The sequence below is a fragment of the Macaca nemestrina genome, chromosome 13 (genome assembly GCF_043159975.1).
Source record: "Macaca nemestrina isolate mMacNem1 chromosome 13, mMacNem.hap1, whole genome shotgun sequence".
Lineage (NCBI taxonomy): Eukaryota > Metazoa > Chordata > Mammalia > Primates > Cercopithecidae > Macaca > Macaca nemestrina.
The window spans coordinates 686823-712636 of NC_092137.1; the positions used below are offsets into that span (position 1 = coordinate 686823).

General features: G+C 43.4%; 3 long non-coding RNA genes across 4 annotated transcripts; 1 reads left to right on the plus strand and 2 right to left on the minus strand.

Annotated features, from left to right (window-relative positions):
- Nucleotides 1–1851: 1851 nt before the first annotated feature.
- On the plus strand, nucleotides 1852–23237 carry LOC105497547 (uncharacterized). 2 transcript variants are annotated; one of them, XR_011611352.1, is made up of 4 exons: nucleotides 1852–1958; nucleotides 3457–3518; nucleotides 3675–3903; nucleotides 23109–23237. It is a non-coding gene; the product is annotated as an uncharacterized lncRNA (long non-coding RNA). The 2 variants fall into 2 exon arrangements; XR_011611353.1 differs by lacking the exon at nucleotides 1852–1958 and adding an exon at nucleotides 2071–2367.
- LOC105497548 (uncharacterized) lies at nucleotides 13922–19481 on the minus strand. The gene is made up of 3 exons (XR_011612182.1): nucleotides 19227–19481; nucleotides 15979–16052; nucleotides 13922–15471 (listed from the first exon to the last, which is right to left on the minus strand). It is a non-coding gene; the product is annotated as an uncharacterized lncRNA (long non-coding RNA).
- LOC112429453 (uncharacterized) lies at nucleotides 23201–24797 on the minus strand. Its single transcript, XR_011611354.1, has 3 exons — nucleotides 24517–24797; nucleotides 23523–24402; nucleotides 23201–23327 (listed from the first exon to the last, which is right to left on the minus strand). It is a non-coding gene; the product is annotated as an uncharacterized lncRNA (long non-coding RNA).
- Nucleotides 24798–25814: the final 1017 nt, after the last annotated feature.

Consider the following 25814-nt stretch of genomic DNA (forward strand, 5'->3'; position numbering starts at 1 on the left):
AGGCAAAGGTGAAGTCACACACCCGCATGCAAAGAAGAAACTGCCCTCACTGCCACAAGGTTTTTCTTTTCTAGCAGCCAAACAAGCACTGGCCTCAAATCAACATCAAACCCATCGGAGCTCATCCAGCTCCCAGACACTGTTCCGTAGGCCATAACTACAGCTCTGATTGCACAAGAGGCTGATTTCAGTAACTCTCCTAAGCAACCCCGGACCACAGACGGGTTCTGACCAGTTTACAGAGGCTGCCTTCACATTCTGAAAACACCTTTTGACATACAGGACCTGATTGTAATACATGTAAATGTTACATCTCCAACCCAAGGTGAACATGAGTCGTATGTTACACACGTGTCTGTTCAATACATATGTGTCAGCACCACCTTCGTGAATATCCACAGCTCTCCTGTGCCTGACGAATGTGTATCTTTAGCCAGCCTGTTCAGCCTGAAGCTCCTGCCCCAACCCATCCTCCTGGAAGTGCCCATCTCTGGTCTTGGCAGGAGGCTGGACTTCCCAGCCCGTGGGGTGGCCACCTTGCAGGCTGTAACCCTTTACAAGAAATAAAATCTTCTCTGCTTTTCCAAATTTATAAATTGTGGTTTTTCTAAAGTTAACGGCGGCTGTCTTGCGAATCATTTACTGAGCAATGATAGTCAGCTGTATGAGATGGCTCATTTGCCTAAATGCTTCATAGCTGCCGTTTCATTGGCGTAATTACCCGATCAGGAGTTAGGCCCTGCTGCCTCACGTTTTGTTATGAGCCGCAGCAGCATCACAGGAACTCCCCTGAAGGGGGACCTCAGGTTCCCACCAGGCACTAGGACCTCATGTGTGTTTGCATTTCTGGGCATTCTTACGGAATGTTTTAGGAAACAGTTGTGCTTGCTTCCACCCTCGGATACATGTATCCCATTTTCCCACGGTTTTGGTGTAAATGGCTGTGGGGATGGTTGTGGAGATGGATTAACTTTCATACATGAGCAAACCTTGGCTCTGGTTGTTTAGATCTGCAGAATGCCCTGCACAACCTGGGGCCCACCTGCCTGGGTTTCCAGCTCGGAAAGCACTGGCGTCAGGGAGACTCACCTGCACAGTTGCATCACTGTTTTGGCTGCAGGTAAGCACATCCTGTCCATATTCCAATGCCAAAACGTTTTCAAGATAGAGGGACCAGCTAGCGTTCAGGAGGAACACGAACCCGGCTGCCCTGGGATGGAGCCCTGGCGTCCTTCCTGGACCCCGTCTGAAGACATAAAGGCCTCAGTTTCTTCCTAGTCACGTGGGAGGACGTAGAACCCACTGCAGCTCTTGGTTGCGTTCTGAGAAAATGGCCCTTTGGCATCCTCTCGGTCACCGTCTGAGGACACGGAGCCCCGGACGCCTCTGCGGTTTCCTGCAGGAGGTTAGTCGGCTCCAGGCGCCGCTCTCTGCGGAAACGTCTGAGAGCTTCACCGCCCTGGTGGAGTCCATTCTCCCAGGCTTGGTGGCCGGGCCATACAAAGCGTACAGACACAGCAGGAAGGTGAGGTCCAATACACCCTCGACAGACAGCAGTTTAGCCACCCCCTTGTGCAAAACCCTGATCCGATGCCTCCTCTGCCTAACTCCAGTCACTCGGAGCCTCGTCTCGTGGGTCTCCAGCCTCCTGGTCCAATCGGCTGGGCCCGCCTCTCGTCTTCCAGGACGCTCCGTCTCCCGCCGGAAGCGCCCTCCTCCTGGCGGAAACAGCTTCTCCCCGTCCCGCCCCTCCGTCCGCTCTTCACACGGGTACCACGAACACCCAGTGGCCTCCTGAAGACGGAGTCCGGTCTCACATTCCCCAGCTTCCTGTGAGGCTCCCCATAAAATGCAAATTCAATCGCAGGGTACCTGGGCTGATGTCTCCCCTCCTGTGCGTTCCCTTCTCCTGGGTCATCGTCGCCGCCCCCACTGTCCTCAGCTTCCCGGCTGCACTGGTGAGGGACATTTCCTTCCATTACCGGTGAAAGGCCTTTGCCGTGTTAAATCAGTAAAACCAGAAAAACTCCCCCATCTCTTATCACATTGGAGGGCACGGAAAGCATACGTGTTACATGCGTGGTGTGGACGTTTCCCATGTCATAATTTCAGATGCATAAACCCCAGTGAAGGATGAGCGCACGGCAGGCACCTGCAGCATGGGGTTCACGTTCTAGAAGTTTCCGTCTGACTCCCACCCTGCCCTTCCCTTCACTGGCCGAGTAAACTTGCAGAAGTTACTTAACCCTTGACCTAGAAGAGCCTCCTCTCACCTGAAAAGGGAAAGTCGGGACTGTAAGGAAAGGAATCTCACAGGGCTTCCCTAGGAGACAAGTCATTGCGTTGGGCTTAGATGTTCCATCCATGGTAAGGTATGAAAAACAAAGCAAAATGCCCCCAGGCAGTAGCGTGACGTTCTGTCCCCGTTCCCGTCTTTGGTTTATAGGCTTTTCCTTCAGAGACTGAATGTTTCCGTGTTTTATATCCACAGATTTCTGACTTTGCCCTTTGGAGCCTGAGGAGCAAGGGTAGAATGAGGATAGTGAGGTTCTTCAGAGGCAGTTACGAGGTCACAGCGCAGAAACGGCAAGAAATGTCAGTTGTAAAATGCCCAGGTGCATTTTAAATAAATGGTTATTAAAATCCTTCTTTTTCCGTAAGGAATCTAAAAAAATTAAACAATTTGTAACTCAAACATACTTGTCAGGTAGCCTGAGTCAGAACCAGGAGAGGCTCCGCGGTCTGGAGTCTCCAGGTGCTCTCCTTGGTGAGGGCTTGTTGCCTAAGGGGTTTGTGTAATGAACTCATTCTAATACAAGCAAAACATGAGTCCCTGAGAGTTGTTCAAAAAAATCAGGAAATAGGAAAAAATAAATAAATGAGAACAGAATATTGACAGGAGAGGAAAATGAAGAGTTACTGGGAGATTTGAAGGAGGGGAAAAGGGCAAAGGGTAAATTTAGCAATTAGATTTAAAGTCAGTGGAGAATTAAGTGGAATAATCTATTCTTACGTCCATGTATTTTGGTTTTAAACTTTTGATTAATATTCACTCAACACTAATTTCTAACAAAATAGAATATTTTCTTATTGTCTGTTTTCACCACTGAGCTTGTAATATATATCCACTAGTAATTTTAGTAGATCATAACCCCTCCAAAGGAAGCCATAGAATAAACTAATTTTTGAAAGTCACATTTTCTTCAATGAACTTTTTTATTTTCAAGTTTGAAAAGCTTTAGAAATACAGAAAAGTAGAGTGAATAATGGAATCTGTAGCCAGGGCTCAGATTTAGAAAAACAGGTTTAATCTGTTGTTATATTGTATTTGTGTCATATATTTGGCTTATTTTTATAAAATGAAATCTAGAATTTAAAAAATGTTGGTTTAAAGGATTAAGAGTAAAGTTTAACCCCATGTTTATTCCTCCAAATCTCTTTGTTCTACGGTAACAGGTCAGGACAACTACAGATGTGAAGGCTGGGAGGGAGCCTTCTTCCCCCTGAGGTCACCAAAGGTATTTGTCTGCATCCAGAAACTGAGGGGCATTTGTCTCCATCCAGAACTTGGGGGGCATCCTTCTCCATCCAGGGCTTGGGTATGTCCTTCTCCATACGGGATGGGGGGACATCCTTCTCCATCCATGATTCAGGGTTCATCCTTCTCTATCCAGGACTGGGATTCATCCTTCTCCATCTAGGACTTGAGGGACGTCCTTCTCCGTCCAGGACTGAGGGTCATCTTTCTCCATGCAGTACCTGAGGGACGTCCTTCTCTATCCAGGGCCTGAGGACGTCCTTCTCTGTACTCCCTTGGGACGGCACACTTTCCTGTGCCGTCCTTCAGAATGCCAGGCTGTCACTTGTTGTGGATTGAATTCTAGCATCTTATCTCTATTCTAGGTGAGTCCCTTCACATTTATAGTGATTTACCATTTAATCACTGTGCCATTTTCCCCAAAATATATGGGGTTTGGTTTTTGTTCTTAACTTCTATTAATTCTTTCGTTCCCACCTCCAGTATTTTTGTAATTTCTTTTGCAACATAGTATGGTCCCATTTGGTAAGTATTACCATGTATTAGAAAATAATGTATGTTCAGTATTTGTTGTGATTTTTAAACCTTTAATACTCATAAGATTTTTGTGTATTTTCCATTTAATTTGAGAAGTACAATCCCAGTTTTCCTCTCTCGATGTCCTCCCATTAGTCTCCCTGTGTGTCCTGGAGGTGAGGCCAGCATTGGACTTAACCCTGTGTCACCTGCTGGGTTCTATTGCTCACGTGTGGCATTCATTCTGTTGTTTATTATTTCTTCCTTAAATTGTATTTGAACTAAGATTAATTTTGCTATAGTAACTTGCTTTCTGTGAATATTTACTTAGTGGTTTCATTTCCATTCTTTCTTGCCCTTAATTTGAAAGTGCTGCTTTGCTATTGATAATTTTGTATTTTAATATGTGTAGTTAATCCCTCTGTGTTTGGTAGGAAAAAGTGATATATTTGAACTTACTTCTATCATGTGATTTTGGATTTTGGATTTGCAAAGCTTTATCCTTGATTCTCTTTTCCTTTCTCCAGACTTATTTTCAATTGACATGTCCTTTTTCCACTTCCTTCCTATGCTGGTTTGTAGGTTTTCCAGCCTATTTACCTTTCTTTAGTGTCCTACTTTTTAAAATAATTCTTAAATTATCCACTAATAATTTTAAGCATATTGGATTTGCGGTTTTCTCCCAGTGCTCTAGTTGTAATCTCTTCTATCTTGTCGTTTTATTGTTGTTATTTTTCTATTAATTCCTGGGACATAGGTATTAGAATTGTCAAATTGTGAATTCAAGCATTTACCCTTTAAATTTGGTTATTTTTGCTTCATGTATTTTGTTATTTTGTATCAGGTGCATGCATGCTTATGATCATTAGGTTTTCTAAGCAAGTGGACTCATTAATATGAAATGTCCTTCTCTGTCCCTGGCGATGCTGGTCCTTCCTGTCGTCTGTCTCGTCTGCCATCCCTCATCCTTCTCATGCCCCATTTTCCAGATGAGGAAACCTGCCCATGGCTGCTCTCTGTGGCAGCGCTTAGCCCTGGGACCCACAAGCCCCAGACCCCGTGGTCCCATAGATGATCGTTAATAAGAACCTTAAAGATAAAAGTGAGATGGAAAAAAGTTCTAAGGAATGTCCTAGGGTCAAGTAAGGTTCTAATGAGACTTAATACCACCCATCTCAATCCACATCTGCCACAATCTACGCCGAGTCTGTCTGTGGGGCGCAGATGAACCCTCTTGATTTATGAACACACTGTCTTCGTGTACTGGCCTTGCCTGTCTTGACCAGGGAAGCAGAAATATCAGTAGAGCTTCTGTATAATCCACACAACTCTTGCAAGGAGGCCCGACTCCTGCCATCTCCTGTCATGAAAAGGTTGCATTCAGAATGTGCAAGAAAAGTCACCAGACCATTACTGACTCCAATTGGCAGTTCCCAAACACCCAGCACTCTCTTTCTGTTGCTAAAAGGCACTGAAGACTGGTGCCAAATTAAAAAGCATCAGTGGAAAATAGAAACGCAAGCCCTCTGATGAGATCTCTACTAATTAGCATAAGTGGTACACAGACCATTGAATTTCGATAACGATGGTTGGTGGAAGTCATTTCAGATGCATCTGTCTGAACTCTCCTTTCCTTATCTGTGGTGTTTCAGGCTGGTCAAGGGTCCTGCCTCAGGCAGCTCCCGGACGAGGCCCCCGCTAGTAGGGGAGGTCTCAGTGCTCACCGCCATGGCCCCTCAACACAAGGACACCCGTGTTTTCCAAACGTTACCTTTAAAACAGCTCTGCACAGAACAGAATCAACCGTATCTGTGAGGGACAAACTCTGACATTAAATCCCTGGCCAGGGGAAGACCTGCTGAGGTGATCTACTGTTCTAAGTAGTGAACAGATTTAAGGATGCAAATGAAATCATTGCTGCTCTGAAAGAACCTGCAGGCTGGTTAGGAATTTAACTCATGCCCTCAGTTATCATATGAGTGAAATACAGCATGCATGTGCTAAAAGCACACGGGGACCTGTGGAAGCTGAGATGATCTCTTCTTAGGAAGACGAGTCGGTAGCTCGTGGTGTGTAGCGTCCGGCCAGGCTGGGAGGGTGCTGCGTCCGCGAGGGAGAGTCCAGGGTAAAGGCTGCAGGTCCTGCCCTGTGACACCTGTCTGTCTCTGGTGAAGCTTATGCTTCTCTGATATTTTTGGTTTTTATTGATGAAATGTAGTTAATGGTAGTCCCTACTTAACACAGATGATTGGAGGGTTACATTCATTGAGTTTTTAAAATATGTAGCACAGAGTACAATTTATAAAGAGGACACGGCAAATTAGGTTTGGAGAAGGCACGCATCAGGTTGAAGCAGAGCCACTTGGTGGACAGCCTCATGCAGCTATTAAGGAGCTGGCACCACTCGGCACTGCCAGGGGACAGCCGCAAAATGGTAAAGAAAACTGTAACCAAAGGGACTACATGATGAATAGTTTCAAGGGAGCAAATCTGGAACCAGTGTGTGGAGCCAGCAGGGTTCATTTGCGGTTGTCTAGTGGAAGGAGACGGGGCCAGGCAGGACCATGGCCTTGGGAACCATGTCCAGGCAGGTATGGAGGAAGGGCCCACGTGGATGGAGGCGAGGTGGACAGTCACACTCACACGCGCCTGGCCTGGCCGCCGGGGACTGCCTTACATGGGAAACGCGACCCCTCCCAGCCCACACTCGGCGCTGTTTACTGTGGAGAGAGGGATGGCGGCTCCTCGGCCTCAGTCTCTGCCGGGCAGCCACGCATCTACCCCTCAGTGCTGGGGGTGCCTGGAACTGTCCGACGGTGCTGCCAGCCATGTCTGAATGGAGCTGGGCCACGCGGGAGGCTTAATGGAAGACACGGTCTGGGAACACCAGGGAGACCTTGGGCAGCGTGTTCTCGCCGGTGGTGATACAGTTCCCCGATGGTGGCGGCAGGGATCCCCCGATGGTGGTGGCACGGATCCCCCGATGGTGGCGGCACGGATCCCCCGACGGTGGCGGCACGGATCCCCCTGACGGTGGCTGCAGGGTCCTGCTGGTGGGGACTTGTCCCAGGAAGCCCCAAGGCTTTGGTAAGAACATCTGATCTGAGCCGGCACTGGGGTTGGAAAGGGCACTGTTCATCTGTGTTAGACGCTCACTCGGCCCAGTGTTAGCAAACTCTTTTTTATTCCGTATTTGGGCCTAATCTTAATTAAAAATGTGTTTGCACGTCTGACAGGGTTTGTCCCCTGGGTTGAATGACGCTGGCTCCTGCTTCAGAAGCTCTGCCCCAGAGCCCTCCTGCACAATAATGATTTGCTCCAATACCTTCTGCAGATCCCTCTTACTGTTGAAGCAATTGTCACATGTAAAAGCAGTGGAATATGGGGAACCCACATATTTAAAGCAGAGGAAAGGTGTGGGGTGGGAGCAGTCACTGCCCCTCCCTGGGCCGCCCTCCCCAGCACTGCCTGAGAGCCCCGGCCTTTGACAGATGAGGTCCCGGGCTACCCGCTTCTTCCCAGGCCTGTGAATGGTAACATGAAGCACCCATGAGTCCACGTGGACCAGGGGAAGTTTGTGTGAAAGAGCGCCCGGGATCATGAGGAATAATAAACACGCCGCCAGCCAAGAGGCTCATCTTCCCTGGTTTTTATCATTCCATAAATGCATCTTGGAGCCAAAGTGCTGTGAACACTTCAGTTAATAGGTTTTGGACCTGTCCTTCAAAGAGCTACTCTACAGGAGAGAAAGCTAAGCATGTCAAATAGAGAAAACATCTCCAAAAAATAAGTTTTAAGGTGACACAATTAATAAACCATCACTTGGGAAAAGTTAAATATATTTTTAAAAAACTAAGGCAAACAGTAACATGAATCCCCTTTCTGAGAGACAGTCGCTATCGTATCTCTCCCGTCCGTAGAACATCTTAATTTAGATCTTAATTTAGATGATCATCGGGAAGCTCAGAGCTAACATTTCTGAAACTGACCTTCTGCCCCATCAAACTGGCCCCAGCAGTCTTTCTAATCCCATTAAATAGCAACTTCATCTTTTAAAATCTTGGAGCAATCTTTTATTTCTTTACTTTCCCATGACTCCAGTTTCAGACAGTTGCTTTCAAAGTGTGTCTGGAACCCATTGGTTTCACACGTCCCTCTCAACCATGTCAACCCAAGCACCTGTCGCCTCCCAGATGGTCACTGAGGCAGCCCCTGCTTTAACCACCTGCCCTCGTCAGAATCCACATGGCTCATTGCTCATCTGTGCAAAGTGCTCCAGGACAGAGATTCCCATTGGCCACACTCCCTGTGCGCTCCTCACACTCACAGTTGGGCCCAGTACGTGTGGACAGGAGACATTTGCTGAGGGGTACATGAGTGAATGAATGAATGCTCTGATGTTAGCACCAGCCTTTTATCTATCAGAGCTGTTAGTGCTTTTTAATAGCTTTGAAAGTTATCTTGTATTCATTCTCTTTCTCCCCAGAACTTTACTGTCTATTTTCACATGTTTATTCCTTGGGTCTGGGCACAATTTGGATCCTAATCTTTACTTAATTACATGGAAACAGCTTCAGCAGTATCTGAAGATGTGCTCGCTTTCTTGCTGATGAACAAAGACAATGTGGTCTCCAAAGCAACATGGGTGTCATGTCAGGGAGACTGAAGGGGCTTGAGCACTTCCGACTAGAAAGTGTTCTTGAGAAAACATGCATGGTAACACAGGAAGCCTAAGAAGAGTATGAGGCAGAGGAAGAGGAGCGTCACCTAGAACTGCAGTCTTGAAGCTTTGTTTAATTCACGAAACGGTGCTAGAGACCAATGCCCAGAGTGAGCAGGAGACACAGAAGCTCCTGAGAAAGGAGCTGCCAGCTGCCAACTCCAGCCTGGCTGCCTTTCCAGAAGGTTCCTTCACCATCAAGACTGACACAGATGACCTCAGCTGACATGGATGACCTTGGCTGGTCACCACGCTCCACGGTGACATGGGTGACCTTGGCTGGTTACCACACTCCATGGGACACCTCTGGTCAGGCTTTGCAGGGATGTTTAGAGACGGCAAAGTTTTAAGGAGAAATCTGAGGAGTTTTGCAGGCTCAGGGTTTGGTTTCCATCATTCTCTGTACTGATTGTTGGGGCTTCGCCTGATGCGCTCTATATGGTCGAGTGTACTTAAGAAACAAGGAAGATAGAAGCTCTCAGAGTCTTGTCCTGAGAAGACTATTGAAGGAACTAGCTTGTGTTGCTTTTAAGTGAAGGAAACTTAAGGAGCCAACGCAGGGGAGTCCATGGTCAGAGCTGGAACAGTTGTTTACAAATACGTGAAAGGCTGCCATGGAGAAGTGGATTAAACCCAAGAGCGAGAGAGGAGAGGCACCCAGTGTTAGTTCAGAGCTGTTATGGGTGTCGATGAGGCCTCAAGAGGGTGAGAACAAGCTGGGTGTTCGCAAGAAGAGAGGATACAGGGCCGATATGCATGGGGCTGCTGGCCGGGTCCCTGTCCATCCTGGTAATGCCATAAACTACCAACATGTAGAAGTTCCAGCATATACGGAAGATAATCTTTAGAAATATGAAAGTAGAAAGTGCCAAAAAAGAAAACATGACAATTTTCCCTTACAGTCACCCTGATAAGAATCACATCTCTAATAACATATATATTTACGTAAGTCACCGGAGCAGAGCATGTGGCGTGGAAAATGCTTTTTTAAGGAAACACATTCACTGGGATTAGTTGCGTGGGGGTTTAGGAATATAGCCTCTGGGCTGAAAATTTGATCTCAAGCAAATCTCCCTGGTGCTTGTAACTCACTTCTTGCTTTGGGTTCTGACGCAATTTTCGTATTCCATAGCGTAGCTGATGGAATCTGTAAACACCTATGTCGATGACCTTAACAAAAATCACGGCGAGGGAAGCTGTAAGTCCTGCACTTTCTTCCATCTGACGGGTCCATGGCACAGTCGCAAGAGAGAGAGGAACATGCCTCCGTTTTGCCCACCTTCGGGGCTGAGGCCGAGGCTGCCCCCACCCCGCTGTGTTTTCTCAGCCTCCCCCTGCACGTTTCCTGCGTGCTGAGCAATTACATGATTCATAGACGTGTGCTGCATCTGGGCGGCCAGCATGACTGGAGGCCAAATGCAGTTTCATTCCTTCAGAAATGGAAAACAGGAGCTGGCTCAAGATCATGTTCTTCGAGGCGGAAGACTGCTGGACGGACTCTGAAACTCAGATGCTGTGAATAGCTCTACGGACAACATCATCATAATTGAGAGCAGATTCGGGCTGAGCACCACGGTGTTATCTTACCACCACCCCAGCTTTCCCACCCTTAAGACGTGTGCCTCTGCCAAAGCGGGCGACATCTTCCTCTTCAGCATATCCAGTGCTCTCCTCCCACGTTAGGAGCTCCTCCTGACGTCCAGCAGCTGCTCAGCCTGCCAGCCCAGAGCCTCCCCTGGCCTCTGCTCTGACTCTGAAATCAACTCCAAACCCCTGCTTTCACCTATGCTTAGTGCCACCTGCAAGGCAAATGCACCTTCCTTCCTTACAGACTTGTGAACACCCCTGGACTTGGTGGGTTTGGGTGGCATCTGCCCACAGTCACCTGGCTTTTTCAAAGGGGCCTGGGATGTTGCCTGCAAAGCGGCCAGTTTTCCTCCTGGTCTAGTTCAAAGCCTGTGGCCACATTGTGCACGTAGCTGGCATCTTGTGCACACATCTAAGCTGCTGTTTCTCCAACAACAGGAATTCACCCAAACAGTTGTGTTTTAGCTGTAACCTAAACAAATAATATGTTATTTGCAATGCAGAGAAGAATCTGTCTCCCCAACAGCAGGCCAGTGCTTAGCTTCATTTGGGAATAGTTAGAGAAAGCCTGTGCTGAGAAAAGAGTGGGGATTGGAATCAGAAGATGTAGCCTCTGGGTCCAGTGTTGCCAGCACTAAGTCGCCAGAGCGGGGGTGATCCGAAGCTCAGCTTTGGCTCCTGTAAAGCAGGAATAATGATCTGACTGCACAAAGCTGTTTTGAGCTTTAAATGAAATAGAATCTGTTATCTGATGTGCAATGTGTGATATTGCTGCTTTTTACAAGACTAAATACATAGAGAAAACACAGTCTCATAAGCATCCTATATTTTCCACGCAGTAACTTAGAAAACACACATGTCAAAGTTTTTCCATTATTTTAACTGTGTCCTAGAGCATTGAGCTCCTTCTAGCCTGTAGGGAGCATTGGCCTAAAGACTATTTTCAAAAGATAAATATAAATTCAGGGCAACAGAAAAAGCTATTCATGGCATAATAGATCTTTCTAGGCACCAAAAATAATGACACAAAATCTCCATTTTATTTTCGTCTTGTGTTAAGTTTTAGTAAAGTCAGAACAGGATGCAGCCCGTGGTCTACGATGGGCTTATGCCCCCTTCTGTGCCACAGACCCTGTCTCCTGTGCACTTTGACACCACGAAACTCCATACATTTCTAGTTTTCTTGATTCTAATGGCAAAATGTGTGTGGTGTGAGGAGAGTAGACAGAGGGAAGAAGGGCTGTGTAGATGATATCAGCAGCCTCTGCAGGCCATTTAGTTGTGAGAAATTAAGTTAAAAGGTGTATCCATTTAGCCATTTGTTGGCCACTGTGGGTCCAGTCCAGCCTTAGGATACCAGGTCTCCTGTTCCCAGCCTCCCAGAGCCGGCCAAGAATCGTCTAATCCACCCGATTGTTTCATTAAGGCAGTTCTAAAGTGACAGCAGTTTGGAGCCTATTCATGATTTATTTTGCAAAATAAAAATCTCCGTATTTCTGCAGACCTGTGCCAGAAGTAAATAACTGTACTGTTTTTAGACACCAGGCAAGAGCTTTTACAAGGCACCTCATCCACTGCTGAGGCATAGGTGGCCAGTGGGCAGGGTGGTCCCATGGCATCCTCTTTCCACTTACTCAGCCACTGGCTTCCATAGCAAATCTTTTCGTGTTTGCTTGCTTGTTTTTTGCATGATTGTTTGCTAAAGGTTATCTTGTTAAAATACAAATATGTTTTGACTTCCAAACTTATTCTACAAGGTCAGTATTACTGTGATAAAAAACCAAACATACAGCAATAATAATAATAATAATAATGCAAGCCAGTATATCCAATGAACATTGATGTAAAAATGCTCAACAAAATAGTATCTAACCAAATTCAGCAGCACATCAAAAAGATCATTCATCATGATTGAGTGGGATTTATCCCTGGGATGCAAGGATGGCTTAACATACACAAATCAATCAACATGATACATCATATCAATAGAATAAAGGACAAAAACCGTATGATCATTTCAACTGATTCTGAGAAAGCATTCGATAAAATTAAACACTCCTTCATGACAAAAAACCCTCAAAAAACTGGAGACGGCATGAACATACCTCAGCACAACGAAAGTCATATGGTATAGCCACAGCTGGTCTTGAACATGGAAAACCTGGAAGCCTTCTTTACGATCTCAAACACGACAAGGATACCCACTTTCACCACTGTTACTCAACACAGCCCTGGAAGTCCTGGCTAGAGCAATCAGACAAGGGAAAAAAACAAAGGGCACCTCAACTGGAAAGGAAGAAGTCAATTTATTCTTGTTTGCAGATGATAAAGAAAATCCTAAAGGCTCCACCAAAAAACTGTTAGAACTGAGAAACAAGCTTAGTAAAGTCACAGAACAAAAAATAAACATACAAAAATCAGTATCATTTCTATATGCCAACAGCAAATAATATCAAAAAGAAAGTAATCCCATTTACAATAGCTACAAATAAAATAAAATACCTGGAAATAAACTTAACCAAAGAAATGAAAGATCTTTACAATGAAAGTGAAAAACATTGGTACAAGAAATTGAAGGGAATACACAAAAAAAGAGAAAATATTTTATGTTCTTGGATTAGAAGAATCAATGTTGTTGAAATATCTATACTACCCAAAGCAATCTACAGATCTGATGCAATCCCTATCTAAATACCAATGACATTCTTCTCAGAAATAGAAAAAAAAATCATAAAATGTATCCAAAGCTATCTTGGGCACAAAGGACAAAACTGAAGGAATTGCATTATCTGAGTTCAAAGTATATTACAGAGTTATAATAACTAAAACAGCATGATACTGCCGTAAAAACAGACACATAGACCAATGGAACAGAATAGAGAGCCCAGAAATTCACAATCTACAGTAAACCCATTTTGACAAGGATGCCAAGAACATACACTGGGGAAATGATAGTCTGTTTAATAAATGTTGTTTGGAAAACTGGATATCCATATGTGGAAGAATGAAAAACCAAACCCCTCTCTTTTGCCATATACAAAAATCAAATCAAAATGGATTAAATACTTAAATCCAAGATCTCAAACTATGAAAGTACTAAAATAAAACACTGGGGAAACTCTCTAGAACATTGGTCTGGACAAAGATTTATTTATCCATACCCCACAAACACAGGCAACCAAAGCAAAAATGGACAAATGGGATCACATCAACTTAAAAAGCTCCTGCACAGCAAAGGAAACAATCAACGAAGTGAAGAGACAGCCCACAAAATGGGAGAAAATATTTGCAAACTATCCATTTGACAAGGAATTAATATCCAGAATATTTAAGAAGCTCAAACAACTCAATAGGAAAAAATCTAATAATTTAATTAGATTGTTATTTAAATAAATAATTAAATTGGGCAAAAATAATTAAAACTGTGCAAAAGATCTGAATAGACATTTCTCAAAAGAAGATATACAAATGGCAAACAGGCATATGAAAATGTGCTCAATGTCATTGATCCTCAGAGAAATGGAAACCAAAACTACAATGAGACATCATCTCACTCCAGTTAAAATGAGTTTTATTTAATAGACAGTCAATAGCAAAATTGGCAAGCATGTGGAGGAAAGGGAACCCTTCTACAGTGGTGGGAATGTAAATTAGTACAACCACTGTGGAGAACAGTTTGGAAGTTTCTCAAAAAACTAGACATAGAGCTACCATATGATCCAGCAATTCCACTGCTGGGTATATACCCCAAAGTGAATCAATCTATTGAAGAGATCTCTGCACTCCCATGTTTGTTGCAGCACTGTTCACGATAGCCAAGATTTGGAAGCAACCTAACCATCCACTAATAGATGAATGGGTAAAGAAAATGTGGTCCATGTACACAGTGAAGTACTATTTAGTCACAAAAAAGGAGGAGATCCTGCCATTTGCAACTGGATGGAACTGGAGGTCATGATGTTAAGTGAAAAAAAGCCAGGCCCAGAGTGACAACCTTACATGTTCTTAGTCATTTGTGGAAGCTACAATTTGAACCCATGAAGATAGAGAATAGAATGATGCTTACCAGAGGCTGGGAAGGGTGTGGGTTGTTGGGGGAATGTGGGATGGTTAATGGATCAAAAGTAGAGTAGATAGAATGAATAAGACCTAGTACTTGGTAGCACAACAGGGTGACTACAATCAGCAATACTTTGTAGCACATTTAAAAATAACTAAAAGAGTGGAATTGGAATGTCCCTAACACAAATAAGTGATCAATGCCTGAGGCATTGGACACTCCATTTACCCTGATGTGATTATTACACATCGTATGTCTGTATCAAAATAGCTCATGCACCCCCTAAATAGATACCCCTACTGTGTGTCCATGAAGATTAAAAATTAAAATGAGAAAAAATAAACTGATTCAAAATGAAAATATATATATACCTAAACCCATTTTGGAAATGTTAAACCCCATCATTTGAGGCTGTTTTGTGATGCCAGCTGTGGTGAAGGTAGACCTGGGCTGTCAGGCATCCTCAGGGACCTCTGGAGAGAACCTGCCCGACTGTGCATCAGTGTCACACCTGCTCTGACACACCAGAGGCCGCCCAGTGCTTTACTTTATACAGTGAGACAAGATCATCCGCAAACAATTAGAGCACAGTGGGGGCCAATGTCCACGAAGTGCCAGGGACCGCCCTTCTGGGGGAACAGGTTGAGCCTCACAAGTTGGACTTTGAAGGGTCCAGGAATCTGCTAAGTGTGAGGGGGAGTGAAGTCCTTCATGACAGAGAGGAGAGATGCCAGGCTCAGGATTTATGAGCCATGGGGTCTGAGAGATTCTGGTGGTTTCCAGTCATTCAGCCAGTGGGGTGGAGAGAGGAGATGGTTGCAGCCTGATGGGGAATTTGATGAATCACAATGGGAAAGTCATCTACTTATCTAGGAGGACTCAGGTGACTCCGTGCTGTTTTTAGAAGACCAGTTCCAAGACCAAGAAGAGAACAGTTTGTTTGTTTTGGGAGCTGTAAGTTGGTATAGCAAGATAAAAATAAATGAGACTGATTACAGGGTTTTGGCAAAAATATTGGCAAGAAGCCGTAAGTCTCAATGAAGTTAAAACCTATGGAAAAGAAGAGAAAGGGTTGTTTTGTTAAAAGACATTTATGCAGCATCACTGATAAACACGGGTGACTTGTAGTCTAAAGTGCAGGGCAGTTTCCAGGACCATCTCGGGGAACACTGACCTGGTGCCTGCCGTGCACCACAGGCTCCACCAGACAGTGTCTACGTTCACTGCTGGTGCCCAAGGCACGCATATAAAGCTCTTTTTCTGGAAGTCTCACTGAAGCCTCCCTGAAAGCCAAGCAGTGAGAAAATAGAGGCCTCAGCCTGAATCTGTCTCCAATTAGCATATCAAGACAGCATCTCCACATCCAAAGCACCTAGCTGGAGTCCTCCCTCCTCCCTGAAATCCCACCACAGCTGTTGCTCCAGCTTCTGGTTCCTGTGCTGGGAGAAGATGGACTGCATGGAACTCTGGACTCTGCAGATGACCCCGGGGCTCCAGCCCACCCATGGACCCTCCAGATGCCAGCTGGCAGCCCCTTGTATTTCTGCCTTAACTTACCTGATTTGGCTGATGGCTTGGGCTGGAAAAACAGATGATGGGTTAAAAGCCTGAAAATGATCATTTGGTTCCACCTTAAGAAAACAGAGACATAAGTGAGGTTGCTATTATTTCAATTTAAATGTTTGATAAATAGAAATTTGAAGCTCTGTTTTACGATTCTACAGTCTCAAATTAACAATGTCTGCCACATAAAATTACATCTTCTGTTTTTTTTTTAACCAGTCAATAAATCGAAGTTTAAATATGACTTAGAAGTGAAAATATGCTTGCAATTTTCTACCAACAGCTCATTAATCATGCAGTCAACAAAGCTTCAACAAAGGGGCCATCACAGGCACATTTGGCCAGTCAAGGGTGCGTTGTTGGTGCAATCTTTTTTTTAACTTTCTTTTAAATCCAAAATCCAAGTTACCTGTAATAAATGGAGCTTAATTCATTGTGTGTCTCATATCATAAGAGGAGAGGGATAGAAGTGAAGAATAAACTGGCCTATCGTTGGATCTGAATGCAGCAGAGCCCCAGAGAAGCAATGCCCTGCTCCATGAAACAGCATTGGAATGGAGTGCAGGGTGAGGCACAGGCTCAGTGAGAGCCAGTGCATGCTGCTCAGCTGGTTAGCTGGGTGGACACAGAAACTCGTCAAAGTCAAAATCTGTTGTGCATTCACGGATCAAGGACCTACTATGCACTCAATCTTGTGTCAGTGCTGATACTGCCGAGGTAAATAAGATTTTTTTTGCCCTGAAGGGTCTTGTAATCTGGTGGTCATCAAAAATGAAAAATTACAACAATACAGATGCGTCCAGGGAACTGTGGGGTCCTGGTGGAGGATGCACCCTTCAGTCTACCAGAGACAGATGGGAAGGCTTCCAGGAAAAGACCCTAAAGTGCACCTCAGAGGACGACCTAGAAACACCCAGTCTAGGGAGGGAGTGGCTCAGTGAGCCTTGAAGGGACCCCCAGGATGAAGCACATCTCGAGGGAGAGTGGCAGGCGAGAGGCTTCTTCACGGGTGTGAGACCCAGGAACGACCAGCAGTCGTTGAGAGACAGAAGATGAAGGAGGATGAGGTAGCTCACGTGGGCCCTGCACATCCCTCTCCTGGTTCAGTCACATGGCTATCACTGTGCATGAGGTCGGTTTTGTCCCCAGAGAGCAGCCACACATGCCACCCTCACCCCCCACTCCTGTGTCTGTCACAGAAATTGTCTGAGTGAATGAACAGGGTGTGGGCACGGGAGCTACAGCAATGCAGGGCCTGTGGGCCTCCACTGAGAAGTCTGGGTTTTATCCTAAAGGCAATGGGCAGCCTTTAGAGGGGCAGCTGTTTAGGAGCATGAGAGATGTAACCAACTCTGTGTTCTAGGAAGAGAAGGAGGGCCAGAAGGAACACAGCCTGTTAGGGAATGACTGTGAGAGTCCTACTGAGTGCTGCTGGTCTGAAGGACAGTGAAAGTGGAAATAACAAAGCAAAGCTTGTATGAGATGTGTCTCTTCACATGTAATTTGTATTGAAGTATAATTTTTATAAGATTATAAAAATGCAGAAATCATCATTGTACTACTTACTGAGTTTTGGCAATAGTATTCACCAGTGTGAAAAAAAATCAGCTACCCAAACCAGGGTGTGGAACATGACATCATCACTTCCAAAATCTCCTGCTGCAGCTTTGCAGTGTCACAATAATTCTGGCCTCATAAAATAAATTGGGAAATATTCCTTCCTTCTTAATATTCTGAAAGTATCATTTTTATTTCTTTCTTTTTTTTTTTTCTGAGACAGCCTTGCTCTGTAGCCCAGGCAGGAATGCAGTGGTGCAATCATGTAGCCTCAACCTCAACCTCTCAGACTCAAGCAATCCTCCCACCTCAGCCTCCTGAGTAGCTGGAACCACAAACATGCACCACCATGCCTGGCTATTTTTTTGTAGAGACAGGGTCTCACTGTATTGCCAAGGCTGGGCTTGAACTCCTGGACTCAAGATATCCTCCCACGTTAACTTCCCAAGGTGCTGGAGTTACAGGCATGAGCCACGACACCTGGCCTCATTTCTGTCCTGAATGACTGATATAATTCGCCAGTAAGGCTACATGCCTGTGGTATTTTATTTGGAGAAGATTTTTTGATTATGTATTAAACAGCTCTAATAAATATAAGCTTTCAGATTAGCCTTTCATGTCAATTTTGATAAGCTGCACTCTTCAAGGAATGCGTTTATTTTCTCAAGTTTGACAAATATATTTCTATAATGCAGTTTATAATATTTCCTTGTTTTCCTGTTAATGTATGTATGATCTGTAGTGATGTCTCATCTGTCATTCATGCTACTGATCATTAGTATTGTCTCACTTTTTTCTTAATTAGTCTTCTTATAAAATTATGTTTTTAAAGCTTTTCAAAAAATGTTAACATTGTTTTGTTTTTAATTCAACTAATTTTTTCTTTTATATACTTTTTTCTAATTATCTTAGTTTTAACTTGCTATTTTTGCTTTTGAAAGAGAAGCTTAGCTAATTGATTTTTAACACTCTGCTTATAATATATATATTTTACAACCTCTGCTTATAATATATACTGTTTTAGGTGAATCTCATATATTTTAATATACTATGCTTTTATAATCATTAAATTCCAGATATTTCTAAGTTTCTTGAGAGTTTATCTTTGTCCATTTTTATTTTGAAGTGTATTACAAATTTTAAAATAATTTTAGGTATTCATTGCTATTGATTTCTAATTTCATTCCATTTTAGACAAAGTATATACTCTTTATGTTTTTTAATTCTTTAAATTTCTTGAACCTTTGTTATGGCCCAGAATATGGTCTATCTTGAAGAAAGTTTCATTTGCACTTGAGAAGTCTATGACTTTTGCATTTAGGTGTAGTGCTCTATAAATGAAAATTAGGTCAAGTTGGTTAACAGTGTTATGTTATTCTTTTATATCCTTACTGATTTTTTATTTACTTATTCCATCAATTACTGAAAAAAACTGGTGTCAAAATCTCTGAATGTAATTGGGAATTATCTATATCATCTTTATAAAAATAGATTTTAGTTTTTAGAACAGCTTTAGATTTGCAGAAAGCTTGTGAAGATATTACTGAGTTCCCACACGCCTGTCCCCAGCTCCTCTGTGGTTGATGTCTTACATTGGCATGGCTTACTTATCACAAGGATGAGCCAATATTGACTCATTATTATTAACTGAAGCCCATAATTTATTCACTTTTCTTAGTTCTCACCTGTGCTTCTTTGCCACTCCAGGGTCCCATCCAGGACATCACGTGACATTTAGTTGTTTTGTCTCCTCTGGCCCTTCTCAGATATTGTGGTTTCCCAGACTTCCCTTGACAACCTTGACAGTTTTGAGGAGTAGTGGTCAAATATTTTGTAGGCTATCTCACAAAATTGAATTGAAACATGCAATTGAAATTTATGTTTTATTCATGATGATACTAAGTTTCTGGGTTGCTGGGAGGAAGACTACAGAGGTGAAGTGGCACTTCCATGATATCATAACAGGGGTCACATTGTGCTGTCAGCAAGATTGATGACTATTGAACTGACCACAGGCACCTGGCTGGGGCAGAGTCACCAGGTTTCTCCAGGGCAAAGTGATTCTTTTTACCCCATTTCCACATTGCATGATGTGGAGGAAGTTACTGTGTGCCACACACATGAAGGATAGGAAGTTACACACCCCTCATCGAGACCACAGTATCTACATACAGCCACATACACAAAAGATGGGAAGTTACACACCCCTCATTGAGGTCCTAGCATTTACACACCCCTCGTCAGGATCATAGCATCTGCATACGCCCACACACATGAAGGATGGGAAGTTACACACCCCTCATCGAGGTCCCAGCATCTACATACAACCACACCCACGAAGGATGGGGAGTTACACACCCCTTATCGAGACCACAGTATCTAAATACAGCCACACACATGAAGGATGGGGAGTTACACACCCCTCATCGAGGTCCCAGCATCTACATACAGCCACACACACGAAGGATGGGAAGTTATACACCCCTCATCACAGTCACAGCATCTGCATGCATTTTCTGGAATTCTACTGCATGAGCAATTTGTCTGTTCTCCCCATTTCTTTCTTTCTTTTTTTCTTTCTTTGATTATGCATATCAATATGGCATCATGGATATGGTGTTTTATACTTTGAGTTATAACCCAATACTAATTTGTTTATTTTGTTGATTATATTGTTACAGTTTTGGTCACTGGGGGTGTTTCAGTTAGTGTCTATATTCCTTCCACACATCCCCATGGACACATTGTTTTAATTTGTTTGTTTTGTTTTAATTTGTTTGTTTGTTTTCATCATCTTTTTACCTCCCGGCTTATTGTATATTTTCCACCCAAGTCCTAGAATCAGCTATTTCTCAAAGGAATCCCGGTTCCTTCCACTGGGAAATGGCCTTAGGAAATAAGATCTGGGTACTAGGGGTGCCAGTTGCCACTGAGGTAATTTTTTCTTTTAGGCTCTATCATCTGCCAGAGGAAAAACTGTGGTGTGTGTACTAACCCATGTATATACACACATCTCATGAAATGTGTGTGTACTAATCCATGTATACACACATCTCATGAAAGGTGTGTGTGTACCAACCCATGTATGTACACAACTCATTTAATTGTGTACTAACTCATGTATATGCATATCTCATGTAATGTGTGAGTACTAACCCATGTATGTACACTTCTCATGAAAAGTGTGTGAGCTAACCCATGTATATACACATCTCATGAAAGGTGTGTGTGTACCAACTCATGTATGTACACATCTCATGAAATATGTGTGTACTAACCCATGCATATACACATCTTATGAAATGTGTGTATACCAACCCATGTATGTACACATCTCATGAAATGTGTGTGTACTAACCCATGCATATACACATCTCATGAAAGGTGTGTGTGTACCAACCCATGTATGTACACATCTCATGAAATGTGTGTGTACTAACCCATGCATATACACATCTCATGAAATGTGTGTATACCAACCCATGTATGTACACATCTCATGAAATGTGTGTGTACTAACCCATGCATATACACATCTCATGAAAGGTGTGTGTGTACCAACCCATGTATGTACCCATCTCATGAAATGTGTGTGTACTAACCCATGTATATACACATGTAATAAATTGTTTCCATATGTAACTCTGTCTGTCTATATTGGGCATATATATACACTGTGGTACTAGAATTATTAACCCAACCTCAGAGACACAACCTTATCAACCAGAGTACGGTGCTGATGTGCAGTTCCTTTTGCCTGTAGTTTTACAGTGTCCACTCCCTTCCAAAGCGACTGATGTCAGCACCTTTTCTCACCCCTCAGTGACGGTGTTTCATGCATTCGTAATACAGTTGGACTCACTTGTTACAGTTGGCATTTCTTCCTGGCATCCTCCAACTTCCTAAATAACTTTTTTAAAAGCTTGTGTATATTAAAGCTTCACTTTTTGTGCTGTAAAATTCCATGGGTTTTGACAAATGCCTAAGTCTATGTATACACTGTGGTTTGCTGAGACCATTTAATCATGAGTACTGATAAATGTTGGATTTTGTCAAATGCTTTTGCTGCATTATGGTATTGTACAGATAGTGTTAGTGCTTGAAGGATGTCCTGTGCCTTGCCTAGTTATCTCTTTCCACTACACACCCACCCAAACCCCTGACAATTCTCATCACTTTACTGGAATTATAATTTTGCTTTTTAAGATAATGCCATGTAATTGGAATAACACTGTATACAACCTTTCGAGGTTAGCTTTGTTCACTTGGAAATATGCATTTAAGTTTACTTCATATCTTTCTTAGGCTTAGTAACTCACTTCTGTTTAGTGCTGAATAATTTCCCATTGCAGGGATGCACTAGGGTCTGTTTGTCCATCCACCTGTGGAAGGAGCTTGGTTGTTTCCAGGTTTTGGTGGTTATGGAGAAAGCTGCCTTACACATTGCATACCGGATTTTTTGCAGACACAATTCTCAGATAAACTGTGTAAGTGGCTGGGAGTGTGGCTTCTGGGTGCTGCAATCAGGCTATGCTTAGTTTTGTGGGAGGCTGCCAAACCCCTTCACTTGGCCTTCCCATCAGCCATGGATCGGAGCTCCTCTTTCTCTGCTTCCTCTTCAGCATTTAGCTTTGTCAGGCTTTTAAAAATTTTACTTTGTGTTTTTTTGAGACATGTTTCATGGCACCTCATTGTTTCAGTTTGCAGTCTCCTAGTGACGAGTGGCCATGAGCATCTTTCCACGTGCTTACTTGCCATCTGTGCCTCATCTGTGGTGAGATGTTCATATCCATTGTTTGCTCATTTCTTGTGTTCTTTGCTTTCTTACTGAATTTTCAACGTTCATTGTATGTTTTTAATACAAGTCAACTATCAGATATGTGTATTGCAAAGATGTTCTTGCAGTATTTCGCTTGTTTTTTGTTGTTATTTTTTAGTGTCTTTCACAGATGACAGCTGATAATTCATTTTTGAAGGATTATTAATATTAACTTAATTCTCTGTATAATAATTATTATAACTCCTATGAGCCAATTCAGATTGTCTCTTTCTCCCTGAGTGAGTTTTATTAGTGTCTTTCAAAAAATTGGTGCATTTCATATAAATTATAAATGTTGGGGCCTAGAGCTATTTATAATATCCCTTTATCCTTTTAATGATCGTGGGATCAGTAGTGATAGACTCTCTTTCATTTCTGATAGTGGCAATTGTTTTTTTTTCTTAGTTAGCTTGGCTTGGAGCTTATGGATATTAATGTTTTCAGAAAACTAGATTTGGTTTCACTGATTTTCTCTATTCTTTTTCTGCTTTCAATTTCACTGATATCATATCTCAATTTTTATGGTAAACGGTAGATTTTAAGTGTTCTCACTATAAAAAGATTAAGTATGTGAGGTGATATGTATGCTAATTATTTTGAAAATGATTCCACATTGTAAACATATGTAAAAACATCACATTGTATGCCATAAATATATACAATTATAATGTCAATTAATTTTTTAAAATAAGTAATAAAGGGAAATATTTGCAAGTTAAAGTTAAAATTAAAATCTTTATCTCACAAGGCATTATGAAGAGCACCAAAATGCAAGCCACACAATAGTAGATGCTGTTTACAATTCATTCAACCAACAAAGGGTTTACATGTCAACCACAGAGAGAACTGTAGGCCAGTGAGGAACCACAGGAAGAACTGCAGGCCAGAAAGGAACCACAGGGAGAACTGCAGTCCAGCGAGGAATCACAGGGAGAACTACAGGCCAGCGAGGAACAGACACCCTGATCTAAAATGAAAATGGCGACAGTCATGAATGGGACTTCAAAAAAGAGAAGACCAAAACTACACATGAACACATAAATAGTTAACCAAATAACAAGTTAATTTATGAAAGTGTATTTGATCTCATCAGTCATCAGAGAAATGTAAAATAAAATCTTTGTTTTATAATTATTACAGTTACTACAACAAATGCACTCACCATAGCTAATAAGTGAATGCTGGTGATACTGAGTGATGGGGAGGATGTGGAGGAGGAGAACGGTCTGAGCCTGTCGGGCCGGCACCTTTGCAGTGGGAATCGTTTTAGCGTCTCTCATGGAAGCTGGAAGTGCTCAGACCCTGGAACCCACCAATTCCACTGCTATGTATAGCCTACGAGAAACGCAGACTGACACCAACATCTACTTAGAAAAATACACAGAGCAGGATTTCATATCCTTTCACTGGAAGCAACTCAAATGCTCGTCAACAGTAGAATTGTTGAGTAAGTCGTGTTATAAGCTTACAATAAAATACCATAGAACAACAAAATTATCAAAATGTTACATACAATAAAAAGGATACATTTTATGAAATAACATTTGCGCAGAAGAAGCCAGACACAGAAAAATATATTACATGAGTCTCTTCACTGAAATGTCAACATTAGTCAAAGCTGATTCCACAATGCATATTCATCCACACAGCACGTTGTACATCGTAAATATACACAATTTTTACTCATCAATTGAACATTTTTAAAAATTGGTCAAAATTTATATTGGAAATTAGAATTTTTGTTTGTTTGTTTTTGGAGACTGAGTCTTGCTCTGTCGCCCAGGCTGAACTGCATTGGTGTGATCCCAGTTCACTGCAGCCTCTGCCTCCCGAGTTCAAGTGATTCTCCTGCCTCAGCCTCCTGAGTAGCTGAGATTATAGGCACGTGCCACCACGGCTGACTAATTTTTTGTTTTTGTATTTTTAGTAGAGACGGGGTTTCACCATGTTGGTCACGCTGGTCTCGAACTCCCGACCTCGTGATCCACCCACTTCAGCCTCCCAAAGTGCTGGGATTGCAGGCTTGAGCCATCACACCTGGCCTGAAAATTAGAATTTTTTTTAAAATAGGAAAACAGAATTCTGTTAGGAATTAGGACGACGCTGCGTTGGGGAAGAGGGCACCGCGATGGAGGGAGATTGAGACGCAGAAATACCAGGAGTGTTCTGTGTGCTGACCCGGACGCTGTGTGCTGACCCGGACGCTGTGTGCTGACCCGGACGCTGTGTGCTGACCCGGATGCTGTGTGCTGACCCGGATGCTGTGTGCTCACCCGGACGCTGCGTGCTGACCCAGACGCTGTGTGCTGAGTCACAGTTCATGAAGCGCTGTGTTTAGAGCTCTTATTATCTTCTGAAAGTTTGGGAAGCTACAACAAATACAAAGATGTCAGTCAAACAAACAAACAAATACAAGGGTGCAACCTGAGGCCCGGTCAGTGCCTCTGCTCCCAGCCTGCCCACTGCCTCTGTAGTCCACTGGAAGGCAGCCATCCTGCCTGCGCTCACAGGGAGGTCGGCCTGGGCAGGACTGGGCTGTACCCGGCACCCGCGTCTCCGTCCCGTAATAAGAACGGGACAAAATACATAAAAAGCCCAATGGATTTCAGTCCCATCCAATCCAGTAAAATAGTAGTGGAAAATTTCAACCACAACTTTTAGAATGGGGATGCTCCAGTGCATAAAGCTAAGTCGTGATGCAGAAAAACTGAACACCCAGTCAGTACAACGAATTCAGTAACTATATATATAGAACGTTACTTGAATAGAAAACATGAACATCCACTGACCATTTAAAAACATGAAATTTCGAAGTCGAAAAGTAATAAAGGCAGTAATAGTGAAGTGGGTATCAGCATGAAAGGGTAATCCTTACATCAAATCTCAATTCCCAAGGAACATTGCAAGTCTCACATGATGGCTGGTGGCCACTCGATAATAAAACATCACTGTGTGAGCCTGGCCAAGATGATACAGAGAGAGGCTCCTATTACCCGTGGGGTTCTGGGAGAGATGCACCGTCTCGTCCGTGGCTGCTGGGCTTGGTAAAGCACTTTGGAGAGAAATCTGACAGCATGCATTCAAGTTAAAAATGCATACACCTTTGTGTGAGCCAGCTTAGTCCCCAGCATCTGTTCTGTGGAATAAAAGCCCAAGTAAGAATAAATGTGCAGCCGGGCACGGTGGCTCAAGCCTGTAATCCCAGCACTTTGGGAGGCTGAGACGGGCGGATCACAAGGTCAGGAGATCGAGACCATCTTGGCTAACACGGTGAAACCCCGTCTCTACTAAAAAATACAAAAAACTAGCCGGGCGAGATGGCGGGCGCCTGTGGTCCCAGCTACTCCGGAGGCTGAGGCGGGAGAATGGCGTAAACCCGGGAGGCGGAGCTTGCAGTGAGCTGAGATCCGGCCACTGCACTCCAGCCTGGGCGACAGAGCCAGACTCAGTCTCA